Below are 16,208 nucleotides of genomic sequence, written 5' to 3' on the forward strand. Positions count from 1 at the left end.
TCTTGTCTCCGACGGACAAAAAATCACCGCACGGACGATGTGACAAAAGGAAAAATACAAATATTTTAATTAGCCAAAAAAAAGAAAAAAAGCGGTGTAACCTATATTTGAGACTTTTTCTAGCGAGCAAAAGTAACAAAACAGTGTGAAAATAACTTCGGTTAAAAACAAATATTTTTAGTTTTGATACACCGTAGCGAAGCATGAGCATTTTGCTAGAAATAAACTTCTTTTCTTCGGCCCCCCCGAGGGACCTAAACTGGACTTCCTTCGGCCGGCCCATAGCCTCTAAGCGCGCGAGCGCACCACCTCCCCCTTTCCCACTCCTCAACTTGGGCTTGGGCCGGGAAAGTGGGTGCCGCGCGCCTCCCTCTTGGGCCGAATTCGGCCCGACCAACACCGGTCGTCTGATCTCTAGGGCTTCGATCGGACGGCCAGACATCGAGATCGGAGGGACAACCCACCCCACCCCCACCCCGGCCGCCGACAAAAACCCTAGGTTTTCTCCTCCCTTCCCTCTCTCACGGCGGAGCTGTGGCGCTCATCGGCGGCGCCGGCGCATGCCCTCTCGCCGGTGCACGCACTCGCCCAAGGGGGAGTGCGCCGCCGTCGAGTGGCCTTGCCCCGGCGCCCCTCCCCCGTCGTCTCCCCGCGGCGGCATCGGCTACGGCCGGCGGAGGCAGAGTACTACCCGCTCGCGTCGGCAACGGCCGGCGGCAGCGGTAGATCTTCCCGCGCGCGCCGGCGACGGCCAGCGGCGACGGCGGACTCCTGCGCTTGTCGGCGATGGCGGTGGACTCCCGCGCGCGTCGGCGTTGGCCTGCGGCGGTGGTAGATCTTCCCGCGCGCGTCGGCGACGGCCGGCGGCGGCGGCGGACTCCCGCGCGGTGTCTGTGACAACCAGCTGTGGGGAGGTTAGGAATTTTCGCCCCTTTTTTTGTTTCATTCTCTGTGAAGCGTAAAATTTTCTTTTTTCCTTTTTCCCCTTCTATTTGGGTTCTCTAAGTAGGACAATCGCAATTGGATTTTGTATCGGTTTCGATTTTAATCTCAAATCGCGCGGACGGACGAACCCGTGGGCGAAGAAAATTCACGCGGATGGACGAACAGACGGAAGAAACGGATTGTGACGAAAGGAAAAATACTAATCTTTTAATTAGTTAAGAAGTAGATAAAGACATGAGGAAATGTCTTTCAAGTATAGAAATATAGGTAGTATAAACGTGCACGCAAAAGCTTCGGTGATCATCACATAATTTATCCCTCTGTTTTTTAATATATGACGCTGTTGACATCATATTTTGACCATTCGTCTTATTCAAAAATTTTACGTAAATATTAAAAATACTAGTTAGCTGCCCGTGCGTTGCAGCGGGAATCATTTCAATAATACACTAAGAGCTAGATTATTACATGACTGATAAAGCCACCAACCATAGTCTACGCACAAACATGCTTTAAAAAACAATCCATATCAAAGTATTGTTAAAATGGTGAAGTATTTATTAGAAAATAAGAATTCACAACAATGGTTCTCAAATGCATTGAAACATATTTATATTAATTTATAGACAGTAAAATTGCATTCGCTATGTTTATAGGAGGCCAAGGCGATAGACCAATTTTCAGAGAATCTGACAAGTTAAAATCTTAAAGAAATGAAAGCTCAGAGTTCGAACTTCATTTAAACAAGCATTCAACTTCCTTCTTCATTAGAGCGGACAGAAGAAACCCCTCTACAGAGAACTCTGCTCTTGCTATAGAGTTTACAGTCAAAACAGGCTGACAGGCTCACAAAGGGAGTCAAGCTTTCATGTATGTAGTTTCAGTTTATTACACTTGGTCGACCATGAAAAATAGAAATATCACTTCTGGCAAACAAAGATTGGCCTAACAACAAGAATTCATGGAGAGTTTTTGTTCCCCTTGTATTATTTTTCGCTCTGAATAATTAAGAAAGCAGAAATGTTACCTAAAACAACAGGATGCTAATTGTACTCTACTCTGGAATCTTGCCAAATGTCGCTTTTGCTCTCCTCTTTACGAAGGACCTGATCGGTTAGTCCCATCAATATGGGTTTTTACTTTTTTTTTTCATTGAAGACAAACTCTTTAACTCCTTTTGAAACAATTCCCCCGGAGAGACTTGATCAGCAACTTGATATTCAGTCTTGTCATCTCATCACCAGCGAAACATACTCCTGTCTGAGACTCTCAGCTGATACTCTGCGGTAACCAATAATTCCAAAGGCACCTTGTCAGCCTGTCATCCAGTTTTTTGAAATAACAGCAGCGATAAAAGAATAGTATGACTAACAAACCTCAATATTATGAGCAAACAAGAGTAAACCAACAAGTACATTGCATCTCAGCTATTAGTTGATGGAGACTTTGGTCAGTTCAACATCGTTTTCTCTATTGCCACATGTATATATCAAAAACTAATTTCTTGGTGGTCAAAAAAAGTACACTATTTTGCTCTGACATAATGAAAATATTTTCCTGTTGCAATGTAGGTGAACTGCAATGGGACATCATTAGTGCAGAGATAAACAATGCATGAAAATATAAATAATTTCGGTTGCAGACGTAACTTTCAAAAGTAAACAAGATTTCTAAATGATTCGGATTTCTCTCATCCTAAGGCTTAGTCCAGAATAGCGGCTAAGAAAGTCCATAACACCTGTTTATAGATCACACTATTTGCTCTGGTAGAGTGCTAGGTGCTAAAGACTATTCCATTGGCAGGCCTTCAGCTTCTAAGCCATAGCTAAATTTGAATTTTGGAATTAATTTAGAGGTTTTCTCGTTGCTTTCCCTCCTTAAATTTTAGATTGCAAGGGTATAACTATAAAAGTCTAATCCTATGACAATGCTAGTTTACTTCACTCAGCTTATAAGCCGCCAGAGTTTAACTAACGAGACATTAAATTTTGTTCAGAGCAACTATCTTCGAAGTTTTGGACAAAATTAAAAAAAAATGAATTATAACACTCACTGTCAGTTTAGGGATCTTTCCGTTTCTGAAAAAGAGATGTGCTTAAGATTTGAATGGTTGGAAAGATGGGGATTAATCAAGAGACGCTTGCATAACTCTTAATTTCTATAAATAAAATAGTGGAAAACTCTAGGTTTCCAGGTTTATGTAAGGGATGCTAGGTGGAGGAATACATGTGGATAAAAATAGGCAGGAAATGTGCAGGACAAAATTAACACAGCAAGAAGAGAACTTTCATGTCTTCTCAAAAGCCCGTAAGGGTGTTATCCCTTCCTTGCAATAGAGATTTTAGATTGCATTGCATTGAAACGAGCACATAACAGTACTCCATGGATTTTTTGTAAACTGAGAAAACCAGTAACTAAAAGCATGCTTCGTCAAGCATTTCAATTGGATGGCAAGCATGTAAGATGATTTTAACCAAAGAAAAGGCATATGGAGTGGCTTATTTACAGAAAGTTAAGGAAAATGACTTCATATTGGCTGTTCTGTCCTGTCAGCAAATTTAAGTCATGTATAATAAAAACTACCCACAAAAACATCTTGAAAGCAAAGTATATAGACACACCTTTTGCTTGCTCTATCACTTCAGATTAGCAGTTTCTTTCCCTTTTCCATATTCCACACCAGATCACAGCAAAAAATGAAACACATTTCACAAACAACTCAGGGACATCGCTTTGGTGCAATCAAAGCATAACAAAGCATTATTTGACCTGTACAGACTCAATAACACAAGCAATACAAAAACACAAATTTGTTTGGTCAGCGTACTGGAGATTAATTAGTAACCTGATTTCAGTCCGAGATTGCAACAATTGGATCACATCGATCCCCAGCACCACTGCACCCACCACGAATGGCATGTATCCAATTAACCCTATATTCTATAGCACTCAAGAGTTAAGATTCTCACCTAGAGATAATAGCACGTGGGTTCACAAAATCTGAATAATTGGAGTTACAATCCTTAAAGCATCAATCTGAGCACAGAAAAAAGCAAAAGAAGAATTCGTAAGGTGAAAGCATGTGGGTTTGCAGAAGTTGAAAATAGAAAATATATACATCAATAGAACAATTCTCACCGGACACTATGCACCTGGGACAGTTTCCTGTCAGCCAGCTTGTAAACTCTGAAACTCGAATCAGAAGAAATTCATTGTTTGCAGATACCTGTGGTCGTCGCGATGCAAGATGGATGGGATTGATGAATCCACAATATTGACATAGCGTTCTCAAAATTTGGCATCACACATTCAAGAAAAACAGGGGAAAAAGTAGGGTATCGGTGGACCAGATGTACCAGGATATGGGCACAGGAGGTCACCGTCGGCACCGTAAAAGCGGCAGGATTGGTGGGGTTGCTGAGCGTGAGAAAGATCGCTGCAAAGGCAGCGGAGCGGAAATGCTGAGGGGGACGTCTGCCTGCCGCCGAGCTCGCCTCCTCCCACCGTCGCCCCAGAGTCGTGCGACGGCCAGCGGAGGGGTTCGACGGCGGGAGGGCGACGGATGAGCAGCCGACAGACATGCCACCGTCGGGGTGGAGTGCGGGTGATGGCGTGCGGCAGATCGCACAGGCGGCGGCGGCCCGTCCGTTGCGGGGTAGTGCGGGCAGCGGGCGGATGCGGGAGTGGAGGTGGGGGTGGGAGCGCGTGCAGAGGGGTATAATCGCGAGGTGATCAATGTGGCCATTGGATTTCGTGATCGTACGGATAGAGTAAAACGTGTCTGTCACGTTGGAGTCACAGTCACCACTACAGAATTTTAAAGTAGTAGAGATAAATAAAGCATAAAGTTCTTTTAGTGATAAATTAATCAAACCACAACAAAAGAAATTTACCTAAATTTTTTAATAAGGCGAATAGTCAAACATAATGTAAAAAAATCAACGGCGTCATATATTAAAAAGTAGAGGTAATAATTTGAAAAGTGTCTACTACAGTACAAAACTAGACACGCTTTTCCTTATGCTATATAAACAATCTTTTCAAAATATTAATTACTAGTTGGGTAGTTGGGTGTCCGTGCGTTGCAACGGGAAAAAAATTATACATAAATTTAAAATCACTATGGGTCAAATGATGTTAAGTCATCAATGAGTGAATTTCTTGGAATAGAAAACTTAATATAGCACGGAAAATAATTACACGGAAAATAATTACAGATTTTGGATGTTAGTAACATGAACAGCTCCAAGTAACACCTGGTGCTAACAATATGCACTCCTTATAGTAGCCCAAATGAAACAAACAAAAGGCATTATATGTTTTGGCAAGCCAGCATGGAAAGAGATATAGATTTAAGACTCATAAAAAGTAAATTGAAGATAATTAATTTTTTAATTATAGAATGCATTAACAGCAGGTGACCACCCCAACCATTTTCCAGAGTTTACAATCCAGAATGAACAAGTCTTACTACATTGTGACTATAAGACGCACCGAAGTCTGAAATTTCATAAGAAATGTTAGTCAAACTAATTTTCACAGATCTAGTCCAATTGAGCTTTAATTTGATGAATGTCATATTTCAAATATTTTGAAGGAAAAGTTCAAAATATCATATTGTGTAGAAATTAATTCGAAACCATCAACAGATATATATCTAATCAGAATCAGCTAAGTAGTAGTACTAAGGAGTTAGGAAAAACTATGAGCTTCATTCAGATCGCAGGTTTGATTTATCTTCTGTAGATCGCCATTGCTGACTTGTGCTCCAGATTCCCATTGTTGCTTTTCCTAAAATGCAATTCAACAAACCGAGGATGAAGCATGGATTAGTCAAAGATTACTACCAAAGAGATTATATGTAGATCTGGATAAGTAGCAACGAGATACATTATTAGCCACTTTCCTGGCAGAGTGCTACTGGTCAATGCTGCCTAGAATGCACAGAAATATGATGGTGGCATGGAATAAAGATGCACAACTAATCAACATGCTCGTACTTGCTGGCTTGTCAGCCGCCAGATGGCGTAGTGCTGCAAGGAAATCAGGAACCAAAAAAAATATTAACCAATAATGGTGGCCAATCCACTGGATTAGGAGGGTCACCTCGTATGCATCCATGAACCATGACAGCTGCCGCCCTCCAACGAAGTTTCCCTCGTAGACCAGTGAACTTCAAGATTAATGCACAAGTACAAACTAATGCATGGTACACAACAAATACCTATAATTAAATGTGTGCAAATTGATCGCATTCCCATTGCCAAAAATGATTCAGTTTACGACAGCCAATTGCAGACCAAAAATGATTTCCACTGGTTTCTAGAACATAAATCTTTATGTACAAGCAAAAGCGTGTGCAAACACAACCCTCCCAAACAGTTCCCATGGATGACCAGAACATATATTTGACATCTTGTCTCCAAGTAATAATAAATCTGAATGTGTTCATCCGTCCAAGCATAACATCAAATGGCGTCCGGTTGCAACAGTAATAACAATAACCATTGGATAATCACAGTTCAATTTTCATGACCCGAGCCCTTCAAAAAAACATCTGTTCACTTAGAGCCAAAAAAAATGTTGGATTTTCACACTAAATGATCCAATAGAGAAAAGAAGTATATATAGTACGAAATGCACCTCTTTTCTTGCGGCGGACCATGACCACACTTTGTTTCCTAGCATGTTTCCTTCTCCAAACAGACTTGGACTGTGTCAGAAGAATAAATAAAAGGCATAATTATTTTCTTCTAAGGCATTCGAACTTATTAGTAGATCATCAAATTAATATCAGTATGTATACTTAAACGAAATTAATCTGAACATATGATCCTGTTCACATATAAATTTCATACTGAATACCTAGCTAATTTTAAGGATACTGAGATTGTTTTTCCTGATACAAATCTGTAGGTAATTGTCTCTTTAGGTTCACAAAAAACGATGATAAAATTGTAGCTTCAGAGTTAGATTTTTATTTCGGTCATGAAAGAACTGGTTTATGACATATAAAATCATTAACTCTACACAGATGCTATAAATTCATAAGCAAACAAAAAGGCACTGAGAAAGCTATTTTGAAAAAAAAAAAAAAGTCAGGAAGAAGCACTGTACCCTTCATCAACCTCAAAGCCTCAAGCTACGGCAATCATATTGGCATATTGCCATCCATCCCTAATTAAAAAGTGCACAAATCCAAGACTTGCAAAAAGCCTAATCATAATCATATTTTTTTCATGCTGGTCATCAGTTGAAGAGGTGCACAGATCAAGACTTGCAAAAGATGTACTCATCTTCAGAGCTATGGTCAGGCATTTTCCATTCTGGCAGCTACAACAGAACCGAAAACTCTTTATTCATGATTCATCAACCATAGCTCCAGGTTGTTCCTAACCAGGGCACTCAAGGCTTCTCCTAGCTCGATAAAAGATTAGGCCTGCTATCTAAAATTGAGAAACGCGTGCAGATAATAACTTCTTTTTGTCACACATTGTCGAAACATGAATTCGGCAATAATAAAAGGGGGTAGCGTACGAGACCTAAAGTGGATGGATGCAGAGACAAAGGATTTAGACAGGTTCAGGCCCTCTCAATGAGAGGTAATACCCTACTCCTGTTTGGGGATTTGAATCCGCCGGGTGTAGTATAGATCTGACGATCAGGTTGTGTCATGCCCCCTAGAGGGCCTCCTGCCCACCTTATATAGGGTGGGGGGCAGGATTACAAGATAGAAACCTTAACCAATACGGTATCGGTTTCCTAAATCTACTTTACAATATTATCAAACCAGGACTTTAGGCTGTTCCGTAATATATAAGGAAACGTAATACCCGAGTCATGATCTATTACATATTCCATAGATATAAGTTATCCCCTATGACTAGTCGGATAACCATGCCGTATGGGTATGGGGTACCCATAATATCCACAGTAGCCCCTGAGACCTTCGCAGTCGAAAAGATAATCTTCTCTCGAACCAGATTACTCCAAAGCCGAGTGCTTCAATCATCTTTGTCATGGTCTCCCGAGTACTTTTATCAAATCTGAAGACTGTGGAGGGCTGGAAAATAAAGTCAGGTGCACCGACTAGATGCACCTAATAGGTGTAGCCCCCGACAATGTGGTTAATTGAACAAACCAAGCATATAGTCAAGGAATAAATAATCCAACCAACCGAGTGGTTTTGATAATCGTAATCAACCAAGTGACTTGATATCAATATATAGCATATGCGGTGTGAATCCTCCAAATAACATGATCCGAGTGATATACCAACTGCTTTGTAAAATATGATGAGTGATATAGCAAAATAGCTATAAAGAAGCTTGTATATTGTGAATAAAGAAATTTCCAAAGTATTGGGCATACGCCATGCGCACACTGCTTTAACAGATGTGCTTAAGTCCCTAGAAGACACATGGTTTCACCACACCTAGAAATATATGGCATATGTGGTGTAAAATCCGAGTAAATAAACTCATAAAGGATTTACCAACCGCCTAGAAAATGACCACAATATATAATCAGCCTAAGCCATAATATTGGTCAATAAAAATGCACACTTACGTGGCGAAAAGCAATGATATTGTATCCAATCAATTGCTTAAAAACCCAAACAGCACCTTGACTTATATATAAAAAAGTCAGCGGGACAGCTATATAAAGCTTTACTGTTTGACACCTTTTAAGATGCATTGTACCAACTCCTAAAAAGTTAAGTAACTGCGGTATAAAAGGATTTTAAGGTATTGGGCACTTGATCACGCGCACTTTGGCCTAAGCAAAAAGTGCCTAAGTCCCTAAAAGAACGTGACAGGCCACACCTGAAAATATGGGCTGCAGACATATTAGGCCTAGGCCAAAACATATGCCTTCGACACCCTTTAAAGGATGACGCATATAACATGCTCCCGAGTAATAAATCTTCCGGGTAATATAGACCAAGCGTAGCTCATATGAATAGCTTCTGATCTGAGTGGTTATCCCTTATGGGATACTCCAAAATAGATGTAACAATTGAATCCCGATTGGCGCAAGTATTCAGTTGATAACCCTTACGGGGAATAATAAATAGTCCAGTCTTTGAGCATATAAAATAGACCCATGATCATGAATTCATGTTGCATGTATCCGGAGCAAGTCCAAATTGAAGATATAATACTTGTATTTGAGCTAGTAAGCCCCTGAGCACGTAGTCACAATTGTTCATTGATGGTAGCTGACGCAGTTGGCATAGAGACAAGACAACCAATATAGAGAGAATATTGCCCACCAGAGGTGGCAAAAATATTGGTGGTAGTGAAGATAGTGATACCAATCAAAAGTACTGAAGTCGCATAGCCATGGAGGCGAAGAAACCAGTCGGCGGCAGTCAGGTCAGCCAGCAATGAATATGAAGGCGCTCAGCGATAAAGTTGTGTAGTTGACGACGACAAACGCAACCGACATGATGAAGATGACGATGTCGGTGATCCAGCCAATAGCAGTGTAGCAACCAATGATAATGACAAAGACGCTCATCAGCATTTGCATAGTAGGTCAACCGTGAAGGTGAAATAATAAGTCGGCGAAAACATAATCATCCATTAGCAACAGCAGAGATGTCAGGGTCGATGAAGCAGAGGTGCTGGTGATGATGTCAGTGACAATAATCCATCAAATTAATGTTATAACTGTTGTAGATGCTTCACTTGGAGGAGAGTTGATGCTGTTGTCCAACTCGTCTAAACCGAAATATTTGATGTTGTTGAAGTAGATTGTCTGCTCCGAAGTAAAGATGAAGATAATGACTCCTGGAGTTGACTCGTTGGCTGATTAATTGATTGCTCCATCTTTGACATAAAGCTTGTCGAATTTTGAGCCATGTATTTGTGTAGCCCCCGACTCTTTGTTTAGTTGGGAAACAACTGAACATAGAGTCGAGAATTATAGCTTCTTATCATCGAGTAGTCATTGCTTGATTGAAGATAAGTGTTGAAGATGTCCAAGTAGAAATCCATGATGACAAAGTTGCATTGCCGTGATGAGGTGAAAAAGCAAACTGGTAGTGAAGACGCGCAATTGTGACGATAAAAGCGCCAGTCGGCGGCAGACGTAGACAGCTTGCGTTGAAGATGATGACGCATATTAGCGGTGACGGCGACGTAGCCAACCGTGAAGAAGATAGCATCAGTCGGCGTCATAACAGGCCAGCTATGCAGGCGGAAACACCAGTCGGCGGTGGACGAGGCGGCCGGTCGGTGAAGACGTAGACGCCCAACAACGGCGGCATAATAGGCCAGCCGTGCAGGCGGAAACACCAGTCGGCGGCAGCGAAGGCAAGCCGGTCGATAAAGACGTAGACGCCCAACAACGGCGGCATAATAGGCCAGCCGTGCAGGCGGAAACACCAGTCGGCGGCTGACGAGGCGGCCGGTCGGTGAAGACGTAGACGCCCAACAACGGCGGCATAATAGGCCAGCCGTGCAGGCGGAAACACCAGTCGGCGGCAGCGAAGGCAAGCCAGTCGGTGAAGACGTAGACGCCCAACAACGGCGGCATTAAAGGCCAGCCGTGCAGGCGGAAACACCAGTCGGCGGCGGCGAAGGCAAGCCGGTCGGTGAAGACGTAGACGCCCAACAACGGCGGCATTAAAGGCCAGCCGTGCAGGCGGAAACACCAGTCGGCAGCGGCGAAGGCAAGCCGGTCGGTGAAGACGTAGACGCCCAACAACGGCGGCATAATAAGTCAGCCGTGCAGGCGGAAGCACCAGTCGGCGGCAGACGAGGCGGCCGGTTGGTGATGTTCTGACTGATCCATTCCTGGAGCGTAAGAGATAAGCTTAAAGCCATGAATCCCTTTGATGCATATCTGGATCTGGATCCTGCAGAACAAACATATAGGATGAGTAGTATCTGATATAAATATAATACTCGAGAAAAAATCAAGTATTTTAAAATATTGATAAATATGTATTTCTCCTCTTGTCAATTTTGATTTCCCCGAGCAGATGACTCTGTACGTTTAAACACTCTGTCCGACTAGTCATAGCCCCCAAGCATTGGGAGTCGGCCTAGGCATTTCCCAAACATGCATATGAGTGACATGAGTTCGTCATTAATGGAACAAAGTTTCACGGATCAGAATTTACTACTTAGGTACTTTTGCAATTATTAAGAGCAGAAAATAAATTTATCTCATCTCTATGCTTTTGATTTATTCCGAATAATACTTAGCACCTTGCGTTACTCGGTCCATCCAACGAGCCCCCGGGTGCTAGGAATCGGCCCAAAGGCAACCATCCATTGGCAAACCAAACGGAAAGCATAGGAAGATAGAACTCCATAACTCGATAGGTACTTTTGTACTCAGATTATGTCGCAAGCAATCAAGATAAATATTATGAAAATTGTTTAAAAAATACGATATAACATCTATAGCCCCCGACTCACTAGTCAACGGCGAACCAGTTGATGTAGTGAGGCGAAGGAAAAGACAAAATATCATATAAAGAATAAAATAAATGATGACTTAGCTTTGTAATATTCCCTCGGTGACAGCAAAAGTAGCCGATGTGGGAACGAAGCAGTCCATCAATGGTGACAAAAACACCAGTCGGCGCCAGTGGAACCAAGCCAGTGGTGTAGATGATGAAGCCCATTAACAGCGGCGAAGTCCGCCAACCGTATAGGCAAAAACACCAGTCGGCGGCGGCGAAGGCCAGCCGGTCGGCGAAGACGTGGACGCCCATGAACGGTGGTATGACCAACCAACCGTATCGGCGAGGACACCACTCGGCGGCGACGGAGGCAGGCCGGCGGTGAGGTCGTAGACGCCCAACAGCGGCGGCATAATAGGCCAGCCGTGTAAGCGGAAGCACCAATCGGCGGCGACGGAGGCAGGCCGGCGGTGAAGTCGTAGACGCCCAAAAGCGGCGGCATAATAGGCCAGCCGTGTAGGCGGAGGCACCACTCGGCGGCAACGGAGGCAAGCCGGCGGTGAAGTCGTAGACGCCCAACAGCGGCGGCATAATAGGCCAGCCGTGTAGGCGGAGGCACCACTCGGCGGCAACGGAGGCAGGCCGGCGGTGAAGTCGTAGACGCCTAACAGCGGCGGCATAATAGGCCAGCCGTGTAGGCGGAGGCACCACTCGGCGGCGACGGAGGCGGGCCGGCGGTGAAGTCGTAGACGCCCAACAGCGGCGGCATAATAGGCCAGCCGTGTAGGCGGAAGCACCAATCGGCGGCGACGGAGGTAGGCCGGCGGTGAAGTTGTAGATGCCCAACAGCGGCGGCATAATAGGCCAGCCGTGTAGGCGGAGGCACCACTCGGCGGCGACGGAGGCAGGCCGGCGGTGAAGTCGTAGATGCCCAACAGCAGCGGCATAATAGGCCAGCCGTGTAGGCGGAGGCACCACTCGGCGGCAACGGAGGCAGGCCGGCGGTGAAGTCGTAGACGCCCAACAGCGGCGGCATAATAGGCCAGCCGTGTAGGCGGAGGCACCACTCGGCGGCAACGGAGGCAGGCCGGCGGTGAAGTCGTAGACGCCTAACAGCGGCGGCATAATAGGCCAGCCGTGTAGGCGGAGGCACCACTCGGCGGCGACGGAGGCGGGCCGGCGGTGAAGTCATAGACGCCCAACAGTGGCGGCATAATAGGCCAGCCGTGTAGGCGGAAGCACCAATCGGCGGCGACGGAGGCAGGCCGGCGGTGAAGTCGTTGTTGTTATCAGCAATGGCGGTGGCGAAGACAAGCCGGCAAAGTGGACTCGCGGCCGATCGACCGGAAAGCTGAGACGCCTCGACTCCATGACCAGCATTAATCGCCTCAATAGTGCCGCGTAATTATATGCGAACAACAACAAAAAATAACAAGAGATTAATCTGAGATTAAAAATCAATATGATAAATAATGATAAAACTAGGCGTCCGGCGCTGGACGAGTAGTTAGCATGAGTGGATATAAAAAAATTGCTCAATGGAAAATATCACATAAAGAGGAAAAATAAAGGCACTTAGCTTTTTTCTCAGTGTCCTCCGTATATATGTGTTAATGGGTGGACAGGAGATCATATCGGTAGCTTGTGACAGACATGCAATACATGCATGAGTGCTGCACTTCCCTGCGTGAAAATTGCTCCTATTGATTGGCTCAGATTCCATGTCGACTCCAATTTAGATTAGTAATTGAATATCGCCAGGAGATTTGACATCATCAGATGATGGACTCAGCATGTCAAACGATCAAGTTGACGACTGACGTCCCGTCGGAAATTCCGGCGGCGGCGATGCAAGCCGAACTCCAGAAGAAAAGAACCGGTCCGAAGATGAAGGCGGTGCTGACGGCAGCCATAGGAGATTGAATCTGAAACTTGCCGCGGTAGATTGTTGTAATCCCTCGATTGAGTTTCCCCCTGACTGATTTGGATCAAGTCAGAGAAGAGGAGCTTGAAGAAGTGGTCGACGGAAAGGAAGTGAAAACTCCCGAAGCGAAAACGAAGTCGGCGACTCATGAAGTTAATTCCATCGCGCTCGTTGATAGGAAACTCGACGCAACCCCTACCTGGCGCGCCAACTGTCGAAACATGAATTCGGCAATAATAAAAGGGGGTAGCGTACGAGACCTAAAGTGGATGGATGCAGAGACAAAGGATTTAGACAGGTTCAGGCCCTCTCAATGAGAGGTAATACCCTACTCCTGTTTGGGGATTTGAATCCGCCGGGTGTAGTATAGATCTGACGATCAGGTTGTGTCATGCCCCCTAGAGGGCCTCCTGCCCACCTTATATAGGGTGGGGGGCAGGATTACAAGATAGAAACCTTAACCAATACGGTATCGGTTTCCTAAATCTACTTTACAATATTATCAAACCCTGTTCTGTAATATATAAGGAAACGTAATACCCGAGTCATGATCTATTACATATTCCATAGATATAAGTTATCCCCTATGACTAGTCGGATAACCATGCCGTATGGGTATGGGGTACCCATAATATCCACACACATGCACATAAAAATTTGATTTCAATTATATCACTGATGTATGCTATAGTGGGTGGAAAGAAAATTAAAGAGCAAGTATTTTGTCACACATGCAAATAATAATTTGATCTCGATTATGCATGGTGTCCTGTCAGCTTTGCTTGGACACCCTGAACTTTTGTCCTACAGATTAAATCTTTTGAAATAAAAGGTTAAGTCAGTTTGGTAGATATAAGCAATCACATAGAAAAATTGACACCAAAGAATTATCAGAGGCACACCATTTCTTACCCACAATTTTACAGTGAAAGATTGACTATAAATGTCAACAAGATGTGAAGTATTTCATCCAATGACGGCAATGAAACCAAAAAAAAAAAAAAACTACCATACGGATGAGACTAACATGTGAATATGCAGATTTAGAGACCTAGGACCAAGAGGATGGGGAGTACACCAACCTTGGGAATAGTTGTCGCCGGACTCGGGGAGGAGGCGGGATGCGATGACGGTGGAGGGGTGGCGGTCGAGGGCGGTGCGGGTCTAGGGTTTCGGCAGTGGTACGAGTAGGGGAAGGCGCGATGAGAGAGGAGGGAGGAGTCGGCGGCGTCGGGTAACAGGGTGAGTGCGAGAGAGAGGAGAGCCGTGATGTCGAACGGTCGACGGTGATGATGTGGGCGCTGGCGCGGCGATGTGGGGAGGGCGGAGGATGGATTAGTGGGGCGGCGATGGCGGGGGGTGGCGGAATGCGACGACGGCGGGAGGGCAGCGCGGGCGACGGATTGGGAGAGCAGCGACGGTGGGGGGATGTGCGACGACGGCAGTTGAGGGCGGCGCGGGGCTAGGGTTTCGGCATTGGTAGGGAGGAGTCGGCGGCTGTGGCAGTGGTGGGTGACGGATTGGGGGGCGGCGGATGGATTGGGGGGTGGGGAGGGGGGGCAGTGACGGTGGGGGTGGGGGGGGGGGGGGGCGGGGGCGGCGCGGGGCTAGGGTTTTGGCATTGGTAGGGAGGAGTCGGCGGCGGCAGCGGTGGGTGATGGATTGGGGGGTGGCAATGGTGTGGAGGCGTGCGGGGTTTTTTCTTTTTTTTTCTCGCGTTGCGGAGGAGCGTCCGCCGTTTTTTTTTTCGTGTCGATGTACCTTTCCAGGTTGGATCACACCTCTACGTTGGCTTCACCATCACCAATCCCGATTTTTTAAATAGTAGAGATTATTTTCTTTTTAGATTGACTAGAGCAAGAAAGTCCAAATATAATAACTAAAAAAAAGAAACGCAAACCAACCTTTCTTCTGGTTGAACGACACAAAAGAATCCGGACTATTCAGTTTTGGGCCGTTTGATTCATATTATTGAAAGGATTATTACCGTGAATTATCTATTTAAGAATAAATTCAATATTTTAACAAATAAGTTTTAAAAGTATTACCACAGAAGAAATTCTTTTTAGAAAATGTATTTTCAAACAAATATTTCTCTAATGAATCCTATCTTACTACATAGTTGATTCCCACTAAAACGCATTTACTCATATAAAGAAAGATATGCAAGAATCCATATCATCAACAATTTTAAACCATCAGATCACATTGGTATAAAGATAGCAACCGTTGGATCAAGAAACTACTTATCCATCCAATTCAATCATTTATTAGTTCTCTATTCACCTCCCTTTGCTTTACCTCATAGTCACACATGGCATTGTCACCTATTTTCCACGTAACATCATGTTTTTCCTTTAGAAGTTCTGAAAAATAATGTTAACCTTTTTCTGAACACAGCGGAAGGCTCTCATTACTTGTCACCATTAACTATTAACCAGTTAGGTTTGAACTTTTACCAACAATTAATTTTAAATTATTGTAGTTCGTTAAACCAAAATTGTACAGTTATATTAACACGAACATACTTGGATAATATGTTATATTTTTAAATAGCTCCAAATTTGTTTTTAAAATAGAAGTGGTTAAATTTTAAATATGATGTATACAGGAACGGAGGGAGGAAAATTTTTAAAGATCATAATTTTACACTCTTTGTCACACGTTGAACAGCTTTCAGTAAGATTGACTTCGACAGCCCCCTAGGACCCAAACGAACCTACGGAGATAATTATCATTTTTATCATTTTTGTCTTTGTTGAATGACAACAATAGGAACATGCAACAGGTGGCGCACCAATTAAAAGTAGAAAGCACTAAATTAAACCTTGGTCTAGTTTACCTTGACTTGTACCATACATAAGAAACAAAGAACATTGAGCAACAATCATCACAACTGAATACTGTGATAACACCCAT

The 16,208-nt window shown here is 44.1% G+C and overlaps 1 long non-coding RNA gene across 2 annotated transcripts; it reads right to left on the reverse strand.

Annotated features, from left to right (window-relative positions):
• Nucleotides 1-1,788: 1,788 nt before the first annotated feature.
• Nucleotides 1,789-4,630, reverse strand: LOC9269660 (uncharacterized). Of its 2 annotated transcripts, none has more exons than XR_010738199.1 (3): nt 4,084-4,220; nt 2,322-3,981; nt 1,789-2,226 (listed from the first exon to the last, which is right to left on the reverse strand). It is a non-coding gene; the product is annotated as an uncharacterized lncRNA (long non-coding RNA). The 2 variants fall into 2 exon arrangements; XR_001541905.3 differs by lacking the exon at nt 1,789-2,226 and adding an exon at nt 4,302-4,630 and having other exon boundaries at nt 3,568-3,981; nt 4,084-4,171.
• Between the last annotated feature and the right edge of the window lie 11,578 nt (nt 4,631-16,208).

This window comes from Oryza sativa, chromosome 12 (assembly GCF_034140825.1).
Source record: "Oryza sativa Japonica Group chromosome 12, ASM3414082v1".
Taxonomy (NCBI): Eukaryota; Viridiplantae; Streptophyta; class Magnoliopsida; order Poales; family Poaceae; genus Oryza; species Oryza sativa.